The following is a 17,203-nucleotide window of genomic DNA, read 5'->3' on the forward strand; positions in this document are numbered from 1 at the left end:
CGAGTTAGCTAGGGGCAACTATATTGCGCTGGGTGAAGCGCTGCTTAACTGCGAGCAATTTTATATTGGGATCCTTTAAAATATTTATTTTATTCACTGATACATTGGCCATTTCACTGCTTTTTAGTTATGTTTAAGCATATATGTTGGGTATTATTCCATATACTGATTTAAAAAATAAATACGAAAGGGAGCGGTGGGACACGAACCGTGAATGCCTCTTCTTTGTGCGAACGCTCTACCATTACGCGATTGAGTGTGATTTGCATAAACATTCTTTCTTACGCTCTTCCATGTCAGAGTTGCTAACTGTAGCTAAGCAATGAGCACAGCCACGCACACACGTGCAAATACGGGCAGCTATTTTGGGTATTTAAAAAAAAAATGAATGTTATGCGTTTTAGATGTGAGATGGGGGTTTACAATATCAAACAATGGGGTGTTGGGTGCAGGGACATTTGAGCGGACTCACTCTTGTTTATTTCCATTTATTTTCAACACTTGCAGGGGCGTGGACATTTAGACTGCTCGGCAGTCGGACACGCCCCCTGCTTTCTTACACGGTCTTTGTAGGAGTTACGGTTGGGTCAGCGTGCCCTCATGCATATTCATGGCACGCTGATGTCATACCGTTCAACTGCAGCCTCCGAGTAAGACTTATTAAGTCTTACACGGAGGATTCGTGAATCCGGGGGACTGTCTATAGGTTTCCAACGTGGTCATGGTACACCAGTACACATTGCAATGCATAACTTTTGAGGACCTCTTCTGTTATGCATACAATACCTGTAGAGAGGCCTGGCTGATGTCTCCTGTGGTACAACTGTCACATCTGATTACCTTAACCCATAAGCCACATCCTTGCAGAATCCAGGCAATTGTTGAATGGGTACTGTGCAGCCAGTACTTGCTAAGCATTCCTGAAACCCCCTCAGTGTTGTGGCATGTTACTAGGTAGCCCACATGACCAGTTTGCTACATGTGATGTCATCTGTATTGGATGGCCATCTGTTTATTTCCTACATCATTCCTGTCCCATACATCCTTGCCACATAAATGACAGTCTGCACTGTTTGCCATGGTATATGCAATGATGAGGTATGGCTACATGTCCAGCTCATGGGCACTACTTGTTGGGTATTGGCCCATGCCATGTCATGTAAGATGTGTGCACACCACGGCTGCCTCTGTTGCAGGTAAGTATGCACATTTGATGGCCAAACATCTTGGATAGCAGACCAATAAGTGGTGTGACATTGGGGACGTGTACTTGCTGAAAGGTGCATTTCCATGACAAATGCATGCAGTCAGTACATCAACAGCTGCTTCCGCTATATTTTATCTGGAGTGTGTGCACACATATGCTTCCAGTGTTTGTGAAGGTATGTATTCCCCATATTTGCTGCTTTAACCTATGATTCCATATTGCACACTCATTGCTCATGTTTGGACCACATTGCAGGTTTTAAGGGTTGTGAACCACAGTATTGTGATATGCCGTAGTGTAGATCTGTAACAGTTGCCATTGTAATACTCGTATATACACTGTTGTAGCACTGTATAAGGGTAATGTTTCACACATGTCCCTACTGTAGGCCATTTATCCCACCATTATGTTCATCCCTGTGGACACATTTTGCAATGACAGGGTGTTAGTTATATTGCAGGTTCCTGACATACCCTTCAGATACACCATCGTGGTCACCACTGTGATGTAGTTCAGTTAACAGCAACAATATGTGAACATGTATGGCATGCATTATGGGTAGTTGTGTTAAATGTGTGCATGGAATATACCATAGCCATCACATGACCAATGTATTGGCAAGCATGAACATAAACCATACTCATCAGCAACAGGCTGCTGCCTTGGTGGTATACCAGAGGGACCTACATAAGTGTGTGAGAGATGTGATGTCAGTAGCCACAGCTGTGGCATTGGTACAGGGTGGGTGAAGCATTACAGTACATCAACAATACAATTCCACAGTACTACAGCTTATGCACATCTGTTTATTACTACTATGCAGCAACAGACTATATATGTGTCATCTCACATATGCATGATCTACCTGTACAGATGAGGATGTATATGCAACAGTGGTCTACTGATGTGTCCTGTGGCCTTACCTGCATGATCCTCTGCCGGTGTGTGGGTAGCACCCGCCTCCACAATGGTCTCCGCCGGTTGTTGTGTATGTGGGCGGCCAGGTGCTACGAAGCTGGTGAGGAGCTTCTCAACACATGTCAGGGGGATGGATGGCATGACCCCCCCCTGCTGTGAGGTGATCCCCTGGACTGCAGCAGCACGCCGATGGGCATTGGGAAGCACGTCACTGCAATGATGCCAGAACTGCTCATAACTGCTGTTGTGCAGGCCAACATCATTGACCCTGTGGACTAGATCATTCCACAGAGCAGTCCACTCCTGCTGCTCATGGACTGTCCTGCCAAACAGCATCTGGTAGTGCTGTGCCAGGTGGTTGATGATGACCTCATTTTCATCCACTGAATAGACAGGTAATCTACCATGTGACATCTTGCCTGAAAGACGAAAAGATGGAAACAGGCCTGAGCAACTCATACAGCAAGGTAACCATAGTTCTTAATACACATCTCTGTTTCCCCCCACCATATCTGCGACAACAAACTGTTCACACAACTCAATAGTTATGGCTACAGCTTACCTACCATTGGGACATATATCGTATTGTACCATGCTTTGTGCTATGTGTTTGTAGCCATGTTCCCTGTGGGGACACTATAATTGCTGGCCTGCTACAGACAATGTCACCTGCATGCCATTGTAAGGACCACTATAGTTCCATTTATGCATGTGGTCTGTTTGTTAGTGATTGCTACACATCTGTCATTATGTGTTAATGGGGATATCTATGCATGCTGTTGGACATGATCCGGGATGGTGTGGACTATTACTAGCCACATATGTTCTATAACAGTGACACGATAGCATGTTTAGGGAACGGTTGCCAGCAGAACCACCTCTCCCACCTCATCTGGCCATGTTACCAGGTCACATCACATTTGGGACCCACTCTGGGGCCTCCTCATCTACTGGTCCTGCACTACCTTCAGGTGGAACCACCTCAGATTCATAGGTTCGTAGGTAGTACTAGGCTATTGGCCATAGGGCCTATATAAGCCTTGCCAAAATGGTACCCTGGCATTCGCCAGCCAAGAAAATTATTTTCCTGTGCACCTGTCATGCAGAGCCACAGATGTGATCCCCAGTGTGAATTTCCTATTTCCCATCCAATCATCAAGATTTTTCTTGAAGAGTGCTAATGAGGAGCTCTATTTGACATAGATAGGTTGTATTTATTGAATCCACAGCGAGAGTCACAGCCAAAATTAACGCTTCCAAGCTGATACGTTTTCGATCAAAATCTTCTTCAGATACAAACAACGTTATAAAACAACCATAATATATACCCTATTGTTTAATTGAAAAATTGCCTGTCCAATAAAATTATTGCTTAAAAAACTCACAATTAACATTCCGTGGAAAAGACCCAAGGGACACATTACAATATTTTAAAATATATAAAGCACAATTGTCTCTAATTATTTTTAGTATTTAAATAATTGTTGAGAAGAATTTATTAAAAACCACTAACTATAATGTTATCTTTGACAAAATTCTCCAAAAGAAATATATATATAATATATATATATATATATATATATATATATAAAATGAATAGTATAATAGTAATACTGCCATCTGGTGGTTTGCTTATAAAATACATCTAAAAAATCAAAGTTTTGCTGATCTTAATCTCAATACAGGCTTAATAGACAAAAAATCATTTAGACCAGGGGGGTTTGTAGATTCCAAAATAATCTGCCAAAACAACTCCATGTATTCCAACTTCGCCTCCCAGGTTCTATTAACAACGAGCAATTCAACTTTTTATTTAATAAACAGCCAAGGGTCCCTTCTGTCTTTGGGATACCAAAAGTACATAAGGATAGTCAGGATCCCCCCTAAGGGTTATTGTTTCCTCTGAGGGGTCTGTCACTACCCCATTAGCAAAATATGTGGATGGTAAACTTAAACAGCTCTCATATTTTAGTGAAACAGTCCTTAGGGACTCATGGGATTTTTTGAGATCTGTTAAACCACATTTGTTTTCTTCCAGTCTTGTTTTTGTTACACTGGATGTAGTTGAATTGTTTGATTCTATTCCTCACGACATAGGGCTTCAGTGGTTGGAAGAGAGTATGAGGGATAGTGGGTTGCTTTCCCATGATGATTTTAGGAATTGCCTATTGTTTATGGAGGTGATCCTGAAAAATAACTATATGTTTTTTCAAGGTGAGTTTTTTAAGCAAAACAAAGGAGTTGCCATGGGGGCCAAATGTGCCCCCACATATGCTAATATAGTTTTAAACTGGTGGGAGAAATTGTATGTGATTCATAGCCCCTTTTCTGGTTGTTGGTCCTTATACAAAAGGTTTTTAGATGATATTTGTATTTTTTGGACCGACACCCAAGAAAAACTTTTTTGAATTTTTGAATTACCTTAAAGGGACAACTAATTTTTTAGATTTTACTTATGAATTTAATCAAAATCAGTTGATATATTTAGATATTTCGCTTAGTAAGAACAATTCAAGTTTTGCTTCTAAGATACACCGTAAAAACACTTTTTCTAATTCCTATTTACACTTTTTTAGTGGACATCCTTATTTTCAGAAGAAGAATTTAGTTAAGGGGCAATTGGTAAGGGTCAGCAGAATGACCTCCCGTGATGATGAATTTTTATTGGAATGTGACAAAGTGCTCAACATGTTTAGTGAGAGAGCATATCCGAAACCACTATTGGATGAAGTTTTGGAAGTGGTTATCTGGGGTAGGAAAGATAGGTTTGCTCCAATATTGGGGCAGGATGCACCTCCTATAACAACAACTAGTGCAGTAAACAATACGCCTTATAATTGGGATTATGCATATATTTTAGATTATTCAGGTGATTCGGGGGTGATTAAAGATGTTATCAGTAGAGAATGGGAAAGGTTTGTTCAAATTTCTGACCTGGGGTTAAATAAACAACAGCCATTAAAATTTATTTATCATTAGGACTTAAATTTTAAACAACTTTTTGAGTTTGGTACAACCAGTTTTAAGAGTAACGGGTCTCGTAGGTATGGAACCTACAAATGTGGTTTTTGTTCACAATGTTCAAATATTATTAACAAAGACAATGGGCAGGATTCACGAAGGCTTGCACGGAGTGTAAGAGACATGTAAGACTCCATGCAAGCCTCGCGATCCAGGAACAGCCCGAAACTCCGTGTAAGAGACCAGCTAAAACGTCTCTTACATGGACTGGGTGTGGATATGCTAAATACCTCACTTGCAGCTGAAAGGCATGCAAATGAGGTAGAGTAGCGATCCACGAAACAGAAAGCAGCCCGTGTAAGAGCCGTTTTAGCTGCAGAAATGTACTCAGTTGACAACTGAGTACGTTTCTGCAAAAATCACAATGGAGCCATGTCAGCTCCAAATGAAGGGTGCATATGTATCAGGCAGCATGCCAATGGCCAAATATGTGGCCATTGGCAAGGTACCCCGATGCAAATATGAGAAATAAATAATTTTTTTTCGGCGATCGCCGGTGTTTAAACGCAGCGCAGCCCCGCGCAAACAGGCTGCTGCGCTGTATAAAACATAAAAATGAAGGTTATAAACCCACAAATGTGGGTTTTATGCAATACATGGATTTACAATGCAGGGACCAGCAGACCAAAAACAACATGGCCACCGTTTAGTGGTTGCTAAGGGTGGAAGCTGAGTCTAAGACATCTAACTAAGCATTAGTAGGCAATCTGATGTAAATGAGGGTTAGGATACTGAATCCCACTGTCACATAGCAAATGAGCACATTCTGAGTAATGTAAGAGATACATAAGGGGGAGGAATAGAGTAGGAGATAGGTGACATCACAGGGGGGAATGGTAGAAAGAAATGCAGTTCATTGGAGGTCAGTGTTACATGACAGATGTCAGACACAGATCATGGAAAGAGGAGTGCCACAAGATAAGCATGGGAAAGTCAAGAAATGGAAGGTTTACACTGTTACTTACACCAAAGTTTCTTGCTGGGCATGCATGCACACGTGTGCGCACCATGAGGCACGGGTAGGACAGTGTGCGCGCATGTAAGGCAGACTGAGCATGTGGGAGCATGTTGGTAGACTTGTAAGACTGTTTGCGCTAGTGTGCACGCGTGTAGGGCAGACTGAGCATGTGGGAGCCTGTTGGCAGAGTTGTAACACTGTTTGCGCTGGTGTGCGCGCGTGTAGGGCAGACTGAGCATGTGGGAGCCTATTGGCAGAGTTGTAACACTGTTTGCGCTGGTGTGCGCGTGTTTTAACCCGAATAAGCAGATTCCAAACTGTGTAAGCATGTGTGCGCGCGTGTAAGCCACTGTGAGCGTGTTTTTGCTGGTATGCACGTTGCTCCCCCCTGAGGAAACAGAAAGGAAAAAGGAAGCAACAGAATTAGTAGGAAGCTAGCAGGGAATACTGCTGGAGCTAGCAGGTGAAAACAATTAGAAGCAGACAATTACACAGGCAGAATAGTAGCTCAGCCAAGCACTTAAAACTCTGCAAACAGCAGTGCAGGAGACACTGCAAGACAGGAGTAAGCTATTAGAAGTGAAAACTGAAAAAGCTGAACTCAGAGCAGAAATGCTAGGGCCTGCCATAGCTGTCATAAGGAGACATAGGCGACTTGCTGAGGGTGGTGACAAAGCAGATGGTGCCAGACAATCCACAGTGAGGAGACGGAGAAGAGTGTAGAGGCCCAGGGTCACCTACCACGGGTTACATGAGCTGGAGATAGTAGAGCACTATAGAGTGGACAGAGACCTCCTGCAGCAAATTGTCGAGCTGTGCAGGCCACGCCTCACACACAGAACCAACAGAGGGGAACCCATCCCAGTGGAAACCAAGGTATGTGTTGGCCTAAGAATACTAGCAACAGGTACCTTCCAGAGACCAACTGGTGATATGATGGGGATATCACAGGCATCAGCCTCCAGGGTACTGCACCAGTTCCTGGATGCCATGTCAGCACATGTCGGTGATCATGTATATTTCCCCAGTGCCCGTGAGGTATTGGCCAGCAATATGCATCTCTTCCAGCAAATAGCAGAATACCCTGAGGTAGTGGGTGCAATAGACTGCACGCACATATGCATCAAAGCACTAGCCAGTGAGCGGAGTAGGGCCTACATTAACCGCAAGGGCTTCCCCTCCATCAACTGCCAGGTCATGTGTGATGCCTAGGGCATAATAATGAATGTGTGTGCTGGCTGCCCTGGGAGCTACCATGATTCCCATATCTGGCATTTGACGCAGCTGTACCAGACATTTGCCAATGGGGACATCCCACACGGACACCTAGTGGGGGATGCAGGTTATGCACTGGAGCCGTGGTTGATGACACCCATCAGAAACGCACACACACCGAACAGGAACGCCATAATGAGGCACATGCCCAAACACGTAATGTAATAGAGCATGTGTTTGGGCTGCTCAAGTCACGGTTCCGGTGTCTGGACACATCTGGTGGAGCCTTGCAGTACTCACCAACTACATGTACCCAAATTGTCATGGTATGTGCTATGCTACATAATATGATCTTGCGAAAACAGCTGCAGCAGGACCAGCATAGGGCCGGGCCAAACAGCCCCCCACCATTGCCAAGGCCATCACAGGCAGAGCGTGACTCGGAGGAGGAACAACCTGAGCCTGCCCCAGTAGGCAGAAGGAGGCGTGCCCAGTATGCCCTGGCCTTGGCAAAGAGGCAACAAATAGCACATACACTGGCTCAGTAGGAACCCTTGGAATGATACCCCCTCTCTGATTCACTCATATAATAACATGGATGCCTACAATGACATAACCTGCTCTCAAACATGTACAGGGAGTGTAATATATGCATCCGACAGAGGCAGCCCTGCAGCACCACCTGAGGCATGAATGCCATGTGTTAAGTAATGTAACACCATGTACTATATGCACACTTGAGGACCCTGACTAACATCCACCCTCACCAAGCATGAAGACACAATATGATGATGGGATGATCAATTGCAATAATTGGCTGAAGTAATGCAGTTAGTCAAAGGGGAGCCAATGTGTGCCAGCCTGGGATGACATGCTGAGCATGACATGATGCACCACCTGCTAGGGCTGGCGTGCACCTATCAGTCCAGGCCTCATGGATACTGGCAAAGGCTGTCAGTACCCACAGCGTGCCCTGAATAGGTAAGGCTCAAAACACAAACCCACCTCCATAGGTACCACAAGGGATAAGATCCTAGATGTAATGCTACCCAATGCCAGAAGTCTAAACAGCAAGATGCGTGCAGTGTAAACGCACCCAGTATGGCGAATGTTGATATCTGTCCTGTAACAGAAAACTGGGTCAAGGCTGACAGCAGCACCCTAACACTACCATGTTACACCTTATACTGTGCTGTACAGCCTCAAAACATGGAACAAGCTACAAAAGGAGGGTGACTAGCAATAATTGTCAAGGATAACCACACCCCCATGTTGGTACCACAACAAGAAGCAGCATGGACTAGCCATGGTCAAGTAACAGTGGCTAAAACCACTTCCCAGTATATAGCCTGCTACAGACTACCATCCTAACACCAAGAACTGCACCTGGCCTATGTTGGAATACATGAATATATCAAGCCCCCCAAACCACATTATATTGGTTGACTGAAAATACCCAGACATACACTGGGAGCATTATACTAGCACCAACACTGTAGGAGAAAAGTTCCTAGAATCCATAAACCAAAATGCCCAGGAACAATGTACCACTCCAACAAGAGGGGTAAGCATACTGGATGTGATAATCAGCAACATGGGTACTGGATGGCAAGATGAGAAGTGTATCCCTCACTGGTAAGACCAGACCATAGAGTAATCACACCGGATATACACATCCTGACCACAGTCCCTGGCCAGAAAACCACAGTGAAAACATGTGTAAAGCATAAGTTGTACCCTCCAAACTGATGTGGAATCCATTAAAGGCCCTGTGCAGGTGCAAAATATGGGACACACCGCAGAACCTGTTACACAGGCATTCCATGAACACAGCCAGGAATGCTTGGATTATGCAATCACAAATAACAACAAGACACAATGCCATACACGCAGGCATCTGGCATGCTGGACTCCAGCCATTACCAAACCATGCAAGAGAATGAGGAAGCTACTACATGATAGAGCAAACATAAAAAGGGAAGTAATCACTGATCAGTAGTATGGCAATAAAATATGTCCACACATACAATCCACTAAGGCCAGCTACAACAAGTAGAATCTGTGAATCCTGAGGCAATGTTACACCTACCCCAAGTACACAGACAACCCTCAACTCCCCCCAATAAATACAAATATATGTGAGAGATGCAACCATTTATCCAAACCGGAGGCTGAGCTCCCTCAACTCAGTACTGTCAAAACTAGTCAGGAGGAGAAGATAACCACACATACCACAAACCCAGTCCCACATAAACCTATCACAACTGTAAACCAAACACATAAACACAGAAAAACATTCCTGGAGGCCCTAATTACAAACACACCACACTAACAGAGGCCTCCAAAGCAGACCCCCAAGTAACCACAACCTCCAAACATAGCACATGCAACACATAGTACACAAAGCTGGTGTGCCAAACAGTCACAGGCCAGAAGGAGAAACAACATGCCTGATACAGTTGTAATAGGTGACTCTATAGGCAGACACACTGCTGTCCCACTCACCAGAATGAACAAGGGAAAGGGTACAGTAAGCTGCCTGTAGGCATTGTTTATGCACATGGAGTAGGGTGTAAAAAGAAACCTCAATTAACATCTTATTAGTATTTTAACTGTACACTACATTCCTATTGACTGCAGGTGTATATCCCCTACATGTATTCTTACACTAGGCAACATGCATTTGATTGCATTGCCTAGTTGCATTTGATTGCGTTATGGGTTTTGCTACTTCATGATATACCTGGCCTATATCTGACATGGTAACTGTCTAGGATGCAGATGTTACTGCTACATACTTGTATTAAATTGACTTGTTTATGTATCTGCACATCTGGATGTGTTCACATGGCTTTTTCACTTGTTTTCTACACAACCCTACTTTGCAGGTAGCACACTAACATTTCTGGGGAACACCTTGACAGGCTACACGTGTGCCAGATTTACCTATGCATGTCAGCCATTTCACAACTATTTAGGACTGTTGCATACTTCACAGCTACTGGCACTTCCTTCATCCACTTTATATGGGACTGCACTACTGGGGGTTGTCAGCACTTACTACAACAGAGTAACATTTCTTCACTGCAAGGGTACAACAACATTTCTGAGTAACTGGCACATACACACTGCAAGTATTATACCTTTGTTATTTACATTAAATCTCTTTTCTACAGGCTCTCTCCTGTATTTGACATTACACTGCATACAGTAGACCTATTCAGGACATGCTATACCTTTATTGATAGGTTACAAGACTGTTTTACAGGATCACTCACTTTTTATCTATGACAGTGCATGCAGAGATAGTATTCCAGACATGTTTTTGCTTTATTCATGGGTTACTACACTCTATTCCTAGCTATCTGACTTATGATATGTAACAGTACATGCAGAGGATTTATTCAGGGAATGAATATTTTATACTTCACAGCTACTGCCACTTCCTTCATCCACTTCCTATGGGACTGCACAACTGTGCGTTGACAGCACCTAATACAACAGTACTATTTTTGATTGCAAGGGTACAACAACATTTCAAAGTAAGTGACACAGACACACTCCAAGTTTTATACCTTTATTAATTACATTGAACACTCTTTTCTACAGGGCCCCTCCTTTACTTGTTATTACAGTGCAAACGGAAGACATATTCAGGACATATACCTTTCTTGATAGGTTACAACACTCTTTTTCAGGCCTGCTCACTTTATATGTTATGACAATACATGCAGGGATAGTATTCCAGAGTTATTTAGCTTGATTGGTGGGCTAGTACACTCAATTTCTGGCACACTGACGTTTGTTATATAACAGTACATGCAGAGGATTTACTCAGGACATTTTATTGCTGTATTATTGGGCTTAAACACTTTTCTCATGCTCACTCACATATATCATGTAACAATACATGCATAATATTTACTAACCTGCCTGGTGGCGTAGCCTTTGCAGCCTATCTGCATAAGCTTTCTGGTTCATAGCATGAGCACGTGCAGCTGTGGAGTAAATAAAGGGATATTGAGACATACCTATCCATTATTTAGACTATATTAGCTTATCTTACATACTGCATTCCATGGCTACCTACTTAGTAGTGGGGCATCCCACATTTGACGGCCTCCTGGAGCCACTGGCTCAGAAGTTCCTGCTTCCACCTCTTCAGGTCTGCATGGTGGTGACAGACCTGCTCACCAGTCCGAGGGACGCCTGTGACACTGGTGAGTTCATGAGCCAACCGGTTCCAAGCCTCCGCCTTATACTCCATTCCTTGGAACTGGCCCTGCAGGAGTTGAGTCTCATGCCGATGGACTAGGAGCCAAACCATATATCTTGACTCCTCGATGCCCCAGCGTTGTGCTCGAAAACATGTACCCTCTCCAGCACCAGACATTCTAACTGCAGATGGGAGCTACAATTAGTTATGGCAAATATTCCCGCCTATGCTGCATAAATATGCCGCATTTCCCGCACTTTTCTGTGACTGGCCGTTTTTGAATATTCTCGGCTGACTGCAGGCCTGCTTAGCAATGGTTAATCAAACATTTATTTCTATATATATGTTAACAGTGGATGTTTATCCTAAGCTGTTGTGGCTTAGTGATTCAGTTCTTGATTATGGTGCACAGTGTCCTGGTTTCAAACCTTATCATTGCATTTTATTTTACTACTGTCCAGACAAGTTAGGGGGCGTGGCTGTGTTTAAGCATCGTTCCTCTACGTTGCTCCACGTTGCCCGACTGTGCACTGGTTGGCGCAGCGCGCACCTCCGCACAAACCGATTGCACTGGGTAAAGCGCTATTTAGCTTTGGGCAACTATTTTGCGCTGGGTAAAGTGCGATTTAGCTATGGGCAACTACATTGCGCTGGGTAAAGCGCGAGTTAGCTAGGGGCAACTATATTGCGCTGGGTGAAGCGCTGCTTAACTGCGAGCAATTTTATATTGGGATCCTTTAAAATATTTATTTTATTCACTGATACATTGGCCATTTCACTGCTTTTTAGTTATGTTTAAACATATATGTTGGGTATTATTCCATATACTGATTTAAAAAATAAATACGAAAGGGAGCGGTGGGACTCGAACCGTGAATGCCTCTTCTTTGTGCGAACGCTCTACCATTACGCGATTGAGTGTGATTTGCATAAACATTCTTTCTTACGCTCTTCCATGTCAGAGTTGCTAACTGTAGCTAAGCAATGAGCACAGCCGCGCACACACGTGCAAATACGGGCAGCTATTTTGGGTATTTAAAAAAAAAATGAATGTTATGCGTTTTAGATGTGAGATGGGGGTTTACAATATCAAACAATGGGGTGTTGGGTGCAGGGACATTTGACCGGACTCACTCTTGTTTATTTCCATTTATTTTCAACACTTGCAGGGGCGTGGACATTTAGACTGCTCAGCAGTCGGACACGCCCCCTGCTTTCTTACACGGTCTTTGTAGGAGTTACGGTTGGGTCAGCGTGCCCTCATGCATATTCATGGCACACTGATGTCATACCGTTCAACTGCAGCCTCCGAGTAAGACTTATTAAGTCTTACACGGAGGATTCGTGAATCCGGGGGACTGTCTATAGGTTTCCAACGTGGTCATGGTACACCAGTACACATTGCAATGCATAACTTTTGAGGACCTCTTCTGTTATGCATACAATACCTGTAGAGAGGCCTGGCTGATGTCTCCTGTGGTACAACTGTCACATCTGATTACCCTAACCCATAAGCCACATCCTTGCAGAATCCAGGCAATTGTTGAATGGGTACTGTGCAGCCAGTACTTGCTAAGCATTCCTGAAACCCCCTCAGTGTTGTGGCATGTTACTAGGTAGCCCACATGACCAGTTTGCTACATGTGATGTCATCTGTATTGGATGGCCATCTGTTTATTTCCTACATCATTCCTGTCCCATACATCCTTGCCACATAAATGACAGTCTGCACTGTTTGCCATGGTATATGCAATGATGAGGTATGGCTATATGTCCAGCTCATGGGCACTACTTGTTGGGTATTTGGCCCACGCCATGTCATGTAATATGTGTGCAAACCACGGCTGCCTCTGTTGCAGGTAAGTATGCACATTTGATGGCCAAACATCTTGGATAGCAGACCAATAAGTGGTGTGACACTGGGGACGTGTACTTGCTGAAAGGTGCATTTCCATGACAAATGCATGCAGTCAGTACATCAACAGCTGCTTCCGCTATATTTTATCTGGAGTGTGTGCACACATATGCTTCCAGTGTTTGTGAAGGTATGTATTCCCCATATTTGCTGCTCTAACCTATGATTCCATATTGCACACTCATTGCTCATGTTTGGACCACATTGCAGGTTTTAAGGGTTGTGAACCACAGTATTGTGATATGCCGTAGTGTAGATCTGTAACAGTTGCCATTGTAATACTGGTATATACACTGTTGTAGCACTGTATAAGGGTAATGTTTCACACATGTCCCTACTGTAGGCCATTTATCCCACCATTATGTTCATCCCTGTGGACACATTTTGCAATGACAGGGTGTTAGTTATATTGCAGGTTCCTGACATACCCTTCAGATACACCATCATGGTCACCACTGTGATGTAGTTCAGTTAACAGCAACAATATGTGAACATGTATGGCATGCATTATGGGTAGTTGTGTTAAATGTGTGCATGGAATATACCATAGCCATCACATGACCAATGTATTGGCAAGCATGAACATAAACCATACTCATCAGCAACAGGCTGCTGCCTTGGTGGTATACCAGAGGGACCTACATAAGTGTGTGAGAGATGTGATGTCAGTAGCCACAGCTGTGGCATTGGTACAGGGTGGGTGAAGCATTACAGTACATCAACAGTACAATTCCACAGTACTACAGCTTATGCACATCTGTTTATTACTACTATGCAGCAACAGACTATATATGTGTCATCTCACATATGCATGATCTACCTGTACAGATGAGGATGTATATGCAACAGTGGTCTACTGATGTGTCCTGTGGCCTTACCTGCATGATCCTCTGCCGGTGTGTGGGTAGCACCCGCCTCCACAATGGTCTCCGCCGGTTGTTGTGTATGTGGGCGGCCAGGTGCTATGAAGCTGGTGAGGAGCTTCTCAACACATGTCAGGGGGATGGATGGCATGACCCCCCCCTGCTGTGAGGTGATCCCCTGGACTGCAGCAGCACGCCGATGGGCATTGGGAAGCAGGTCACTGCAATGATGCCAGAACTGCTCATAACTGCTGTTGTGCAGGCCAACATCATTGACCCTGTGGACTAGATCATTCCACAGAGCAGTCCACTCCTGCTGCTCATGGACTGTCCTGCCAAACAGCATCTGGTAGTGCTGTGCCAGGTGGTTGATGATGACCTCATTTTCATCCACTGAATAGACAGGTAATCTACCATGTGACATCTTGCCTGAAAGACGAAAAGATGGAAACAGGCCTGAGCAACTCATACAGCAAGGTAACCATAGTTCTTAATACACATCTCTGTTTCCCCCCACCATATCTGCGACAACAAACTGTTCACACAACTCAATAGTTATGGCTACAGCTTACCTACCATTGGGACATATATCGTATTGTACCATGCTTTGTGCTATGTGTTTGTAGCCATGTTCCCTGTGGGGACACTATCATTGCTGGCCTGCTACAGACAATGTCACCTGCATGCCATTGTAAGGACCACTATAGTTCCATTTATGCATGTGGTCTGTTTGTTAGTGATTGCTACACATCTGTCATTATGTGTTAATGGGGATATCTATGCATGCTGTTGGACATGATCCGGGATGGTGTGGACTATTACTAGCCACATATGTTCTATAACAGTGACACGATAGCATGTTTAGGGAACGGTTGCCAGCAGAACCACCTCTCCCACCTCATCTGGCCATGTTACCAGGTCACATCACATTTGGGACCCACTCTGGGGCCTCCTCATCTACTGGTCCTGCACTACCTTCAGGTGGAACCACCTCAGATTCATAGGTTCATAGGTAGTACTAGGCTATTGGCCATAGGGCCTATATAAGCCTTGCCAAAATGGTACCCTGGCATTCGCCAGCCAAGAAAATTATTTTCCTGTGCACCTGTCATGCAGAGCCACAGATGTGATCCCCAGTGTGAATTTCCTATTTCCCATCCAATCATCAAGATTTTTCTTGAAGAGTGCTAATGAGGAGCTCTATTTGACATAGATAGGTTGTATTTATTGAATCCACAGCGAGAGTCACAGCCAAAATTAACGCTTCCAAGCTGATACGTTTTCGATCAAAATCTTCTTCAGATACAAACAACGTTATAAAACAACCATAATATATACCCTATTGTTTAATTGAAAAATTGCCTGTCCAATAAAATTATTGCTTAAAAAACTCACAATTAACATTCCGTGGAAAAGACCCAAGGGACACATTACAATATTTTAAAATATATAAAGCACAATTGTCTCTAATTATTTTTAGTATTTAAATAATTGTTGAGAAGAATTTATTAAAAACCACTAACAATAATGTTATCTTTGACAAAATTCTCCAAAAGAAATATATATATAATATGTATATATATATATATATATATATGTATATATATATATATATATATATATATATATATATATATATATATATATATATATATATATATATATATAATGAATAGTATAATAGTAATACTGCCATCTGGTGATTTGCTTATAAAATACATCTAAAAAATCAAAGTTTTGCTGATCTTGATCTCAATACAGGCTTAATAGACAAAAAATCATTTAGACCAGGGGGGTTTGTAGATTCCAAAATAATCTGCCAAAACAACTCCATGTATTCCAACTTCGCCTCCCAGGTTCTATTAACAACGAGCAATTCAACTTTTTATTTAATAAACAGCCAAGGGTCCCTTCTGTCTTTGGGATACCAAAAGTACATAAGGATAGTCAGGATCCCCCCTAAGGGTTATTGTTTCCTCTGAGGGGTCTGTCACTACCCCATTAGCAAAATTTGTGGATGATAAACTTAAACAGCTCTCATATTTTAGTGAAACAGTCCTTAGGGACTCATGGGATTTTTTGAGATCTGTTAAACCACATTTGTTTTCTTCCAGTCTTGTTTTTGTTACACTGGATGTAGTTGAATTGTTTGATTCTATTCCTCACGACATAGGGCTTCAGTGGTTGGAAGAGAGTATGAGGGATAGTGGGTTGCTTTCCCATGATGATTTTAGGAATTGCCTATTGTTTATGGAGGTGATCCTGAAAAATAACTATATGTTTTTTCAAGGTGAGTTTTTAAGCAAAACAAAGGAGTTGCCATGGGGGCCAAATGTGCCCCCACATATGCTAATATAGTTTTAAACTGGTGGGAGAAATTGTATGTGATTCATAGCCCCTTTTCTGGTTGTTGGTCCTTATACAAAAGGTTTTTAGATGATATTTGTATTTTTTGGACCGACACCCAAGAACAATTTTTTTGAATTTTTGAATTACCTTAAAGGGACAACTATTTTTTTAGATTTTACTTATGAATTTAATCAAAATCAGTTGATATATTTAGATATTTCTCTTAGTAAGGACAATTCAAGTTTTGCTTCTAAGATACACCGTAAAAACACTTTTTCTAATTCCTATTTACACTTTTTTAGTGGGCATCCTTATTTTCAGAAGAAGAATTTAATTAAGGGGCAATTGGTAAGGGTCAGCAGAATGGCCTCCCGTGATGATTAATTTTTATTGGAATGTGACAAAGTGCTCAACATGTTTAGTGAGAGAGCATATCCGAAACCACTATTGGATGAAGTTTTGGAAGTGGTTATCCGGGGTAGGAAAGATAGGTTTGCTCCAATATTGGGGCAGGATGCACCTCCTATAACAACAACTAGTG

This window comes from Protopterus annectens, chromosome 1.part1, assembly GCF_019279795.1.
Source record: "Protopterus annectens isolate FY-2018-M chromosome 1.part1, PAN1.0, whole genome shotgun sequence".
In the NCBI taxonomy this organism is placed as follows: Eukaryota; Metazoa; Chordata; order Ceratodontiformes; family Protopteridae; genus Protopterus; species Protopterus annectens.